Here is a 14,171-nt window from a genome sequence, read left to right as displayed (position 1 = left end):
TTCCTAGTTGGAAAAAGGCTATCTGGGGTGGAAAGAGCTTTGTCCTTTGTGCCACCAATGCCTGGAATGACCTCCCATTTTATCTAAGGTCTGTTATGGAATTCCTTTCATTTAGGAAAGGTTTGAAGCCCTGTTTTTTTTCAGCGTAACCTCAGTCCTGGGTTCAAGGATGGAGGGTTCCAGGTAGACAATGCTCAGTGCCAAGACACCCTTGGGTTTTATAAAACCATGTAACATAACGTAACATGTGCTGTACGCACAGAGTTGCAGCACATCCACCCCCAAATGACACAAAAGGGATAGTTGGAACCTGTCTCTTTTCTTCTTTCCATTTTCTTCTCATTTATTTGCCGGGGTGCTTGATATTGACGTTGTCACTGTAGAATTCCAGTTCATCAGAATGTAACAAAACACAGCACAGCAGGGTACGGGTGCCCATGCGGTCATTAGGGCGGGCAGGTGATGGCCACCTGCAGTCTCATCACCTCCAGTGTGAGGTGAACACTATCTTTAGACAAGAGTTAGATGTTCTGCAACACTGTAGAGAACAGGGGTGTTTGAAGGATCATGAAACCCAAAGAAATTCTAGGAGTGCTCCGCACATATGTGTGCAAGGATCTACAGAGAACTGGCACAAGGTATGTTCATTCTGTTCTGCATCACCCTCCTCTCACCCAAACACCGGACAAACTGCATGCTGAGAACTCACAACAGGCAAAGAGCTGCAGAAAGCCCAATAAAAGTATTCCTTAGTTTTATCATTAAGTTCCCTGCAAGCACATTCAAATCATTGACAAATCAGTCTTGAAAAAGAAGACATGTTCCTTGCAAAGTCAGCAAACACAATAACAAACATCAACAAAAAGTACTTTTGCATGGTTGTATAGCGCAATCTAGTGGATAGATAGAGTAGGCTCAGTATTATAAAATGAAGAAGATACTATTATTTATGAGGAACTCCATCCACTTAGTCATAACGACGTTGTTTTCTTGCCAACATGCAATTGCTGCTTATCTGTATCTGTTCAGTTGCAGGTAGGGTCATATGCATGCAGCAAGAAAATAACAAAACTAGTCCAATATAGGAAAGTCATGATAGGGCAAAAATTACCACCTCAATTGATTGAGCCTCTAGTAGCTGGTGAAAACACTCTCTTCCTCGCACAGTGCACTTTAAACAGGCGGGAGCAGGAGCCCTTCGGGTTCGTTATTCACCACAGAAAGCACAGTGCACTTTTCCACCGCCGCCAAATGGGACCAGACCAAAACGTCCAGCAGCCTTCGCCCCCAGAAGGCGCCAGTGCGCTTTCTGTGCATCAGCAAGTACACTGAAGCAGCTGAGAGCTCCCACAGCGCGGGACGTGCGCAGGCCCGCCCGGCTCAAAGCCCAGGCCAAGGGTGGGCCCACACCCCCTCTCAAGCCCTCTGTGACTCCCTAGCCTCATTCTTCCACAACAAAATTGCTGACATCCACAACAGCTTTGACAACCGACCCGAAGACCAACCCACCCAACCCCCTGCAGGACCCCCACCCCCCCTGAACATCCTCAATGACTGGAAGCCAATCTCCACTGAGGACACCATCCGTCTGATCAACTCTATCCACTCAGGATCCCCCACAGATACATGCCCCCACCACATCTTTAACAAAGCAGACTCCATTATAGCACCGCACCTCCGAGACGTCATCAACTGCTCCCTCAACTCCGCTACCTTCCCGGAAAGCTGGAAACATGCCGAACTCAGCGCCCTCCTGAAGAAACCCACAGCTGACCCCACCGAACTCAAAAACTACCGCCCTATCTCACTCCTTCCATTCCCGGCCAAAGTCATCGAGAAAGTGGTCAACAACCAGCTCGCTGCATTCCTCGAAACCAACAAATCCCTTGATTCCTCACAATCCGGCTTCCGAGCCAAGCACAGCACTGAAACCGCCCTCATCGCAGCAACAGACGACATTCGAACTCTACTGGACAATGGTGACACAGTCGCCCACATCCTCCTCGACCTCTCCGCAGCCTTCGACACGGTCTGTCATGCCACCCTTTTACAACGCCTCAGAAATGTCAGAATCCAAGGAAAAGCACTGGAATGGATCACCTCGTTCCTCACCGGAAGAACCCAGAGAGTCCGCCTTCCACTATTCAAGTCAGAGGCCGCTGAAGTCATCTGCGGCGTACCACAAGGATCCTCACTCAGCCCCACCCTCTTCAACGTATACATGAGCCCCCTCGCGGCCATCGCACGCCAACACAACCTCAACATCATCTCCTACGCCGACGACACTCAACTGATCCTATCACTCACCAGAGACCCTAACACTGCCAAAACCAACCTGCATGAAGGAATGAAAGAAGTAGCCGAATGGATGAAGCACAGCCGTCTGAAACTGAACTCAGACAAAACAGAAGTCCTCATCGTAGGCACCTCCCCCTCCACCTGGGACGACTCCTGGTGGCCAGAGGCCCTTGGAAAAGCACCCATCCCGACGGACCGCGCACGGAACCTGGACGTCATCCTGGATTCCTCACTCTCGATGAACAGACAAGTCAATGCCGTTTCTTCATCTTGCTTCAACATTCTTCGCATGCTCAAAAAAACATTTCGCTGGATCCCCACCGAAACTAGAAATACAGTCACCCACGCTCTAATCACGAGCCGACTGGACTACGGAAACACCCTCTACGCCGGTACCACCGCAAAACTCCAGAAAAAACTCCAACGCATCCAGAACGCTTCAGCCAGGCTCATATTAGACATCCCGCGTAAAGAACACATATCTGGTCCCCTGAAAAACCTCCACTGGCTCCCCGTCAATAAGAGGATTACTTTCCGGCTCCTAACCCACGCACACAAAGCACTCTACGAAATCGGACCCGAATGCCTCAACACACGACTGTCCTTCTACTCCCCCTCCCGCCAGCTACGATCCTCCAACCAAGCCCTTGCCACTGTACCTCGCATCAACAAAACCACCATGGGAGGTAGATACTTCTCCTACCTGGCAGCCAAAACCTGGAACTCACTTCCCACTCACCTTCGCCTTACTCAGAACCACCTAGCATTCAGAAAGCAACTTAAAACGTGGATATTTGACAAGTAATTCCCCACCCTTCTTCAAGCGCCTTGAGACCCTCTGGGTATGTAGCGCGCTATAGAAATGACCTGACTTGACTTGACTTGAATCTGCTTCTGACAGAGGCTGGGCAGGGCAAACCCTCTGACGTGTGGAAGCCAGCATGGGTAAGCTGAAAACAACATGTTCAAATGACTTTCCATAGACTAAACCTACAATTCCATGCAACTGCGCTTGATCCACAATGTAGAATCCCAGTTGGGGATGGGTGATACGAATAAGGCTGTTGTTATTCCAGCATTGTTACCCTCTAGCACTTCAGGTTTTGATTGTGTCAAGGATACCTTAGCGGGCCCAAGACTCTATTCAAGGGATAGAAACGATGTTGCACTCACGCCAGGAACATCCATTGATGATTTCTAACAACACACCCACGATCTCTCCTATGGAACAGTTTCTAACATCTATAAAGAAATAGAAAGGAGTTAAGGGAGCAACCAATAAAAAAATGTTTTTACCCCCCCCCCGGCGGTGCCTGGTAGTCTGTTAAATGTCACAGAAAGGCATCCCGCTCACTCTGGAGCTACACCTACGGATATTTCTACGGATATTATTTTGACTCATATTGACACTTTATGTGGGACATTAAGATTGGAACAAATCAACTGTATGAAATATGGGGTGGTTGGCATGATGAAGAAATGGTCTCATCTTGATAATAATTGGGTGGGGGCAGCCCATCTCTAACACTATCACCAAAGAAAATGAGAATGACAAGGGTGGAAATGGACAGTGAGTATTATCCTGCACCACACCAGAACTGTTTTAACACTCTGGTGGCTTCACCTTTCCTACTGTTTCAAGTATGTATATATCTATATTAATCACCCGTTTTTCCACATCCGTCTTTTACATATTGACTGTTTAATCTTTCCTACTTTTGTCAGTATTCAGTAATCACAAATCTTTGTTAAACGTCCGTGTCTCCTCTGCGTGCACTCCGCACATTGCCATTTATGCACTCATATTTACACACCCCACACTGACTTGTTCCGAACGGCAGAACTTGGAGCTGCCGGTTACTCCGTACTCACAGCATACACCTTTAAGCGCGGATCAGTTTATTTTTCCGCAAATTGCCCAATCAGTACAACTTTGAGCACCGCGCACTTTACTGTTAACAGAGTTTGTTACGGTTTTGCGCGATTAAACAGCTCAACCTTTTCCATAATATTTGCACCCAGCCATAAATACTCTACAAAAAATACCACTTGTTATTGACATGTTTTTAACACTTCACAATTGTCCCTCTTTTTATCTTGCACTTTATACACAGTATCACCCTATGCATCACGCAGATCGCTAATACCACACAGTTTTTTCCTGTGACTGAGCCTCGCATGTTTCTATAATATGCACCGGGGACTTTGCACAGTATCAAGGTGACGGTGTTACCCACATGACTAGTCCCCAATAGTTATGGGGCCTCATTTATGAGAAATGACGCATCACTGCGTGAAAGCATCGATGCATCACTTCTCAGTGCGCATTCCTTCCGACATTCCTGATGCGTCATATTTAATGTATGACGCATCATGCCGCAAGGAGTTACAGATACGTCAGTATTTCTGACGTATCTGTAAGTGCAAAAGTGACGCATTGCTGGAGTGTGTCACAAAAGTGCAATGCATCCTTTCACATGGGGCAAGCCCCATGTGAAAGGGCCTGCGTCAATCTTACGCCAGCTGTGAGGCAGGCGCAAGATTTTGACGCAACGGTGTCCTAAAAGTGACGCATTGAAATCTCATAGATTTCACTGCGTCACTTCTACGACCCTTCCTTGCGTCAATATGCCCCCCTTGCATACATTATACCTGGCCAGGTATAATGTGGTGCAGGGGTTTCCAAAGTGACGCATCTTCCTAGATGCGTCACTTTGTAAATATGGTGCAACCAGACGCATTTTTTACGCCACTGGTGCGTCACAAAAAGTCACGCATCGGCGGCTTAAAAGTGACGCAGAGCTTCATAAATGAGGCCCCCAGTATTTATTTTATCTTTTTTGTAGATATTTCCCTGATGAAGGCCATAATGCCGAAATGCATAGTGACAGGATGTATATACAAACAACATTGATCATGTATGCTTCAATACGTTAATGTGAAAATAGGGGGGTTTTACCCAAACATAGTCACTGGGACTTGGGCTTAATGAATACTAAGAGGAGGGGGTCCCAGCGTGAGTGTGTGATAGTAAAAACAATTCACAAAAATAATCACAGAGACACTAAATGCATCCACATTGTTTTAATCACAATGGGAGTACATATATTAAATATACAGAACACTTGATCAATATATAAACGGTTGTACAGTGCCCCAGGGAGGGAGGGTGGGATTGTGATCAGGTGAGGATGGTGAAATGGGAGGGAATTAGTGACAGTAAGATCAACCAATTAACACAACTTGGTTGGCAGGTTCTATGCTATATACAAAACAAAGGACCATAGGTTCAAATTGTGGATCAAAGCATATCATACTTCACATAGTACAATCAATGTAAAGCTGATGGCGTGAAGTTGTTGATGAAAACAGGTAGTTGTCAACGTTTCGACCCTCAAAATTACGCAGGGATTAGTAGTACCCTTGCAATGGGGTCTTCATCAGGACAAAACTGGGGCGGGCAACCTAATTAATATATATAAAGAAAGAGTTATATTCTTAAATAGAGGGATAAACCTCACTTTGTACAATAATACAAGCACACTGATCCAGTAAAGGATCTACAATGGATTTAATGCGTGGTATTAGTCGGGCGTTATCTTATACCTAAATGGGGGGATCAAAGATTGGATGGAACTCTCATATACAGGATTGAATCACACATATTGGTGATATAAATTCATGATATAAATACATCTAGGAGGGAACGAGCGATGGGAGCCGTAAGCTGGCCCTAGAGGCAGGTGATGACTTGGGCAGTATGTGTTTTTACTATCACACACTCATGCTGGGACCCCCTCAATATGTTAATGGACCTATACGGACAGAAGATTTCAATGAATAATAAGTCTTGTAAAGGATTTATGTTTTGAAGATTAAAAACATACAAATCTACATTTATGTTTGAGAACCTTTTCAATTGGACTTTGCTGTGAGCTGCAGCTTTCTATTCCAGTGCCCAGGGAGACCCCCTCCACGGGTGTGGTGGTGCTACTGGGATTCATTTACTTCAATAATAACATCTTGCCTTTGAACACACTGAGGTGCGATGATCAACTCTCTGTAGAACTTTTTATCCTGGAGATATGGTTCCAGCTTGGGACTGCGAGTGCAGTATTTTAATAAATAATCATTGGGTGTGTGATTTATTTGAACACTACTTAGTACATATGGGTTAATGAAGCAGATAACAGCGTACATGAGGGTGTTTCTACATTTATTATAAAGATGGATATTTGCTTGCTGGTACCCGAGGTTAGTTAGTACATAGAGATGTTATGGACTGGCTTGGGGGTATGTAAGGTTGGAGTAAAGAGTAAATGCTTACAAATATTCAAGTTATGGGTTTCATGTAAGGAGATTTTTGCGGTAGGAAAGTAAATGAGATATAAGCTTCAGTTTCCAAAGCACTTTTCATTTCCAAGTGAAGTTGAGCAGGCTTTCTATTGTCATTTTTATTGCTGTTTAAAACCCATCCCAGTGTGGTTAGCAATGTGGTCAGAAAGCCTTGGTGCCCTTCTGTCGGTTCTGTGCTACACCTCTAACTTCCAGAGCACAGCGGCAAGTACACGCTTCTTTCCATGAAAACTAAAAAAATATTTATGAACTGACAGCCATTTAAAAAGACTGCTACCCAATCACTCGAGGAGAACAGGGCCCTTCCCTCTCCTAGTCCCCAGAACTTCCACAGCACGAATGATTTTCTGTGTTACTTTTTACCAATTTATATCGTGGCCACTAGATGGAGCTACCATCCTGAATTTAAGAGTGATGGGTCAAAAAGACCAGTGAATATTAAAATCCTTATATCATATGACTTCAGCCTTACAATGCAGTGGTTTGTAGAGTGTTTTCTTGCACTCCATGTTCCAAGCAGATCTCAAAGGGCAAAACTTTACTAACTCTGCCTCCAGAGCGGAGTTTACCGCCCACCCTTAATTGCGACATTGTACATGTAAATTTACTTCTGTATGTACTGCATGCAAAAAAGTTTTAATACACTATTGGCAAGACTGTAATTGCCATAAATACAAAAACTAAATAGTCGAGGCTAATGGGCTTCACATTTGTGACTGTTGAGTGAGGATGACTTACTGAACCACTAAAAGACTGAGCCCCATATCTTCTTGGATGTCCGGCAAGATTGTACCTCATAGAACATAATGATTGACCTTCAGGTTTCATTTCTGTTTTTGCAACCTACCTTTACTATTTTCAAGACACCATTATATAGGTAAAAGGCACCTTCTAGAATACCTTGTAGTATATACATTGTTTTATGTCATCTTAGTATTCACATCAAAGATAAGAACAGTGATAGAGAAGCTACATCATCCTACATGTGCATATGACTGCAGGCGGTCTACCTCTAGGATTTCTTATTTCTTCTTGTCCTTGCCATTTTATATCTCTCTAATAATGTACAGATAAGGCGGGAAAGGGGAGGAAACAGGTGTATCATTTTACACATGGAGTTAGAGGGGGGAAAACAGTGCATTCATCACCATCTAGAGAGTGGAGCGCAGCATTTCAAGCAGTTCATTTCTTATGCTTGAGACAAAAGACTGTTCAATAAATACATTTTATTGAAAGCACCCATCTGTCTACTTCTCTGCAACTCTGTTGAAACGAAGCATGCACAAATGACTGAGTAAAATATCTATCTATTGTTTCCATGACTCTGAAGATCAGTTTTCTCTTTTTCTCTTAGGGAAACAAAGTTGTCATGTTTATGAGGTTTGCAAAAACCACAGTTGATGGACAGAATGCATAACAATGTCATACATTCACCCCAGTACAGAGATCGGGGCCTAAATCCATTGTTTTTTTGCACTCCACACCACCCCATTCATATCACTAATCTTAAACTCTCACCTTCTAGGGAGTGGAGCTCAGCATTTTTCCATCTAATGTCATTCCAGATGGTTCAGGTGCTGCATTTAGCTTCTTCCACGCTCATATTGGGTTCCAATTGACTTTAATAAATAAAATGGTGGCTGGGAACTTCAGCCTGGGGGGGAGTTGACTTTGCTGCTTCTCGAGTAGAAAATCTATCAGAGAAGCTGTCCTCTGAACACAACTGCTCAGGACCAACTGCATCAGAAAGCTCCTAGCTAGTGGAAATTGCGGTAGGTGACACAACATCTCACCAGCTTGCTTGCTGCACCCTCAGGTTGTTCTGGAAAGGGGCGACCACTCGGTCCCCCCGAACGTATGGTGGAGTACCCTGATCCCCCCGGGAAGCCATTTTGGGCGGGAGGCGAGTTTCGGCTGGTATGCCCGAAGCGGCGTAGCTGGGGCGCGCCTTTTCCCGCCCAAGAGAGGGTTGTCTGTTATAGACCGATCTCCCTGATTGATAATACATTGAAAATTCTCGGGAGGATATTTTTTAATAAGATCAGGTCTTGGGCTGAGAAGGAACATATTTTAATTTCATGGCAGTTATGTTTAAGAAGTAAAATAGTCACAGCGAGATAGTGCCTAAACCTCAACTTGATTATCTGACCGTGCTCGCAGGCATGCCGCTCCCCATGTTGCTGGATGGCTCTGCCTCCATTGTTTTTGCCTAATCTTGTATTTTTCCCCTGTGCCTAACCTGCTTTCTTGCCTAGACTTGTTTTTTTCCTCTGTGCCCGTACTTCTTTTCTTGCCTAAACTTGTTTTTCCTTCCTGTGCCTCCAGTTCTCTCCCGGCCCCCGCCCATTTTTCCTGCCACTGCGTCCCTGCAGCCCTACCCCCTGCAATCCCATTTGCCACCTTGCTTCCACCTCCCAGCTGTTCCTCCCTCCCACATCCCCTCATATAGAGGCCGCAAAGCGGCCGTGCAATGGACGCACGCAGCGGGCGCGCAGCAGGCGCGCACGCAGCTGGCGCACCAAAGGCACACCTAATGCAAACCCGTCTGCGCTCGTCTGTGCCTGTACCGTGCCCAGCCCCAGGACCCCTGGACCCTGTGAACACCGCGACACCCGACACCGATACGATACCAGAACCCTCCATGCATTCAACACTGGAAGATCAAACACCTGCTTCCTGGCCGCCCTGAAGCACACCTACAGAGCTTTCACCTGCCAGAACTGCAGCTTCACAAGCATCCACCCCACCATGCTGCTGACCAGGAAAGAACCTGACCACCTCAGATGCATCCTTCTCAACACCCGCTCTGCCCGGAAACACGCCGTTGAACTCTGGGACCTACTTGACTCAACCTCCCCAGACGTCACCTTCATAACAGAGACCTGACTGACACCTTCTCCTTGGCACGCAACATAGCCATAGCCATCCCAGAAGGCTACAAGATCACCCACAGGGACCGAACCAATGTAGCAGGAGGAGGAATTGCCATCGTCCACAGGAACACTCGTAGAGTCACGACCAACACCGACGATACCCTCTGACCACCGAACACCAGCACTTTTAGATCCACACTGACCCCAACACCACTCTCAGAGGAACCCTCATCTAAAGACCCCCGGACCCCGACCACAGTTCTAGCGACTCCATTGTCAGCACACAATCCCTCGCCTCAACGGACTACATCCTCCTCGGTGACCAGAACTTCCATCTCGAGAACAACAATGACACCAACTCAACCACCCTGATCGACAACTAAGCCAATCTAGGACATCTCTTCACAACACCCACTCACTCTGCCGGTCACACGCTTGACCCTATCTTCTCCACAAGCCCCCACGTCTCCTTCAACCACACCATCGAACTCCACTGGATCAACCATCTCTGCATCCACTTCACCTTCAAGAAACCCATCATGTATCACCACACCCAATAGATGCCTCGCCGCTGCTGGAGCAAAGTCACCGAAGACCAGTTAGCCACCACCCTTGCCCAGAGCCCACCCGCTGACCCGGCCGACCCCAACACCACAGCCCACAACCAATGTTCCCTCTAATTTTTTTCCTCTGTGTGCGGCAGTGTTGGGTCTCTGTGCGCTGCAGTCATGGCAATGTGCGCCAGGAACCAGACCGTGCGTGTGTGCAGCGCCAAATATCCCTCCAAACTTTTGCTTAAAAATCTGAAAAGATGGTGCATTTCCACACATACAGTGTCACGTTAAACTATACTGTGTTGTGTGGTTAGGTTTGCCATAATATTTAGCTGACAAAATAGCAAATACAAGTTAAAAGCACTTAAAAAGTATTTTAAAGTTGTGTAAACTAATTACATTGATGGTACTCATAGTATGGCCAGCGGGCCGCCAGCGGCCTAGCAGGCCTTCATTGGCAGCGCACACACCTTGCCTTGTCGTTTCTAGGCAAAGTGGAGATGCATGGGCTGTAAGAAGGTGTGAAAAAAACAACAAAGCCTCATTACCAAGTAATTGGAAGCCCTGTGAAGTACTCAGGTACAGCTGTGTGTGCGCCCAGGAAGCTGTCTCAGCCCGGGCTGCCACAAACGAATGGGTAAGTGGGGGGAGGCTGGGGCTTAAGCCTTTGAGTCCAATGGGCATTGCAAGCCTGGATGTCAGCCCATTCAGAATTTGGGCAGATGGGGACAGAGACAGACAGATAGAGACAGAGGTAGAGAGAGAGAGAAAGGTAGAGGGAGGGAGGGAAGTGGAGGGAGGGAGGGAGAAGGGGGTAGAAGGCGGAAGAGGGAGGTAAGGGAGTGGGGGTAGATGGAGAGGGAGATAGAGGTAAAGGGAGGTAGAGATAGAGGGAGAGGGAGGGGCAGAGGGAGGGAGCAGTTGAGGGAGTTAGAGAGGGAGGGACAGAGGGACGGAGAGGGAGGGACAGAGGGAGAGGGCGGAACAGAGAGGGAGAGGGAGGGACAAAGGAAGATGGAGAGGGAGGGACAGCGAGGTAGAGGGAGGTAGAGAGAGGGAGGTGCGGAGGGAGAGGGAGATAAAGAGGGAGAGGGAAGGACAGAGAGGGAGAGGGAAGTATAGACCTAATATGCTACAGTCTGCATCAGGGACATCGGATACTTTTTAGTCAACACAATACTTCCGAGATTACATTCCACATCACTATATACCACTTCATAACACACCATAACACTCAACTCCATGCCACTCCATAACAATGCACTCTACTCCACGTTAGAAGGCTTCACTCCACGCCACTTTGCACCAGTAATTTTTAGACACACTGGATAGCAGCCACACTGCTGTAAAACATGGCTAAGACATAGTGGCAAAGCTGTAGGCGAGATCTATTGGCTATGCCAGTGCTTGTTGTTTATAGTTAAGCATACATTATAGGTTCTCCTTCATATTTTGTCACTTTTGATGTCAATACCAGCTGGGTAACAGGAGTTTTAAATTCATCACTGCACAAATGGACCATCTCAGTCTCCTTGCCCACCCCGTCTTGTTTATTGCTCTCTATCAAGGGTAGACGTTTATTAGAAGGAGAGTTGACTGATCTTTTTCCGCACAGTAACTACAAGTTAAAGGCATTCAATGCTCTATTCTTTCAATTTCCATTCTTTTTCGTTAGTATACTGCTGATTTTCTTCCTGTTTGGTACGTTGTTTTCAGATTCCTGGGTATGTTGTGGTAAATAAATAATTTCTTAATGGCCTTCAAGACGATGTGGTTCATCAAAAAAATGATGTCCATTCAGTGCCAATTAAACGTTTAATTAAAAGGTTTTGCTTTCAACTTAAGTTCAGTTCAAGATCTAAAGAAATCTGGCCTTGGTTTAAGTTTCATCCGCTTCTGCCAAAACCAACCTACATGAAGGAATGAAAGAAGTAGCCGAGTGGATGAAGCACAGCCGTCTGAAACTGAACTCAGACAAAACAGAAGTCCTTATCCTGGGTACCTCCCCCTCTGCCTGGGATGACTCTTGGTGGCCTGAGGCCCTGGGAAAAGCACCCACCCCGACGGACCACGCACGTAACCTGGGCGTCATCCTGGACTCCTCACTCTCTATGAACAGACAAGTCAACGCCGTCTCATCATCTTGCTTCAACATTCTTCGCATGCTCAAAAAAACATTTCGCTGGATCCCCACCGAAACCAGGAAAACGGTCACCCACGCACTGGTCACGAGTCGCCTGGACTACGGAAACACCCTATATGCCGGTACCACCGCAAAACTCCAGAAAAAACTCCAACGCATCCAGAACGCTTCAGCCAGACTCATACTTGACATCCCGCGTAAAGACCACATCTCTGGTCACCTGAAAAACCTCCACTGGCTCCCCGTCAATAAGAGGATTACTTTCCGCCTCCTAACCCACGCGCACAAAGCACTTTACGAACTTGGACCCGAATGCCTCAACACACGACTTTCCTTCTACACCCCCTCCCGTCAGCTGCGATCCTCCAACCAAGCCCTTGCCACTGTACCTCACATCAACAAAACCACCATGGGAGGTAGATCCTTCTCCTACCTAGCAGCTAAAACTTGGAACTCACTTCCCACTCACCTTCGCCTTACTCAGAACCACCTAGCATTCAGAAAACAACTTAAAACTTGGTTATTCGACAAGTAATTCCCCACCCTTCTCCAAGCGCCTTGAGACCCTCTGGGTATGTAGCGCGCTATATAAATCTCTTGACTTGACTTGACTTGACTTCACCTTTGCAGTGTTTCATTGTCATCCTGTGTCAACAGGAGCAGTATAGGTCAGAAGATTTTGACATTGCCAGTTTATAGTTTTTTCGAGAATGTCAGAATAGTTTTTTGAACAGATACTAACCTATGGCTCCTCTTCCTAATACTCATCAGAATGGGAAAATTGTTCCATTGCGTTACTTTGCTGCAATTGACATGCAAACCTTTCTTTTCACTACTGAAAACCGAAATCTTTGGACTGCAGTCTTCATATTTTGTGCCACTTTGAACGATCTGCACTACAGTTTGGTTTAAACAGAGTGCAGTTGTAACAAATAATATTGTCATGATCATGAGGGAGGCACTGCTTGCTGACATCATGCAAGCCTAACTTAGGTAACATCATTTACACAGTAGGCAGACAGAAAATGAAACATCCTGAAAAGACAGACACTAAACATAACCCTGTTTGAAAAAATCGTCTTCATGTCAGTTTTCAGTGTTTTTAGATCCTCTGCACGTTTTTGCTCATGTTCTATTTTCTTCTTTCAAGGGTAGCTATAAACTATTTCTGGGACTGACAGAGGAAAATTATTTCTGTTCGTGATTCTGAATAGTATGGTGGGAAATATAAACTGAAGCTGATGGGCACTAAGTAGGGACCCTGGCCTTATGGGCAACCTTTATATTAAATATACAGACTGCACCCATGGCCAATGCAAAATTATACTTTTTTTGAATGCTTTTTCCTCACCAACCCACCAGCTGGTGGAACGATGCATAGCATGGGAATCCTGAGTAGAATCACACTGCAAAGTATTCACAGCCTCAGCCACCAAGCACACTTTTTGTTAGTCCAAGAATCTTTCCATCAACAGCATAAAGTTAATGTCAGCAACTTTATTTTCCATGTCATGCTTCATTATATCTTCATCACTCAATGATGCTACAGTCCTGCTCTTCCCACCGACTAACCATGCCCCCAAATCCGTTTTGTTCATCTTTTTTTTCCCTGCTCATCAAATTACTCCAGTACACCATGTACTCGTTAATCATACCTTTTTTTTTTTATTACTGGCTTATAAAATTTACTCCACTTCCTAGTCTGACAGTTACTCTAGGCTAATCCTGATCCAGATTTTATCATTTTTTGACCTAAAGCCAATTGCTGTTGACTGACAGTTGCCCTTAAACTGAACAGGAACAGGGTTACGATTAAAATATTAGTGCAGCAGTATCTACTGGGGGGGGAGGGGCATACTCAAACTGCTCCTTCTGTGGATATTGTGGACAATGTGCAGCCTTTAATTTTAAACCTTTGTGTGTTCTAGGAGCGAAGTTGAATGTTTT

The sequence above is a fragment of the Lissotriton vulgaris genome, chromosome 4_1, assembly GCF_964263255.1.
Source record: "Lissotriton vulgaris chromosome 4_1, aLisVul1.2, whole genome shotgun sequence".
NCBI classification, from domain to species: Eukaryota; Metazoa; Chordata; class Amphibia; order Caudata; family Salamandridae; genus Lissotriton; species Lissotriton vulgaris.
This window is presented reverse-complemented; position numbering follows the sequence as displayed.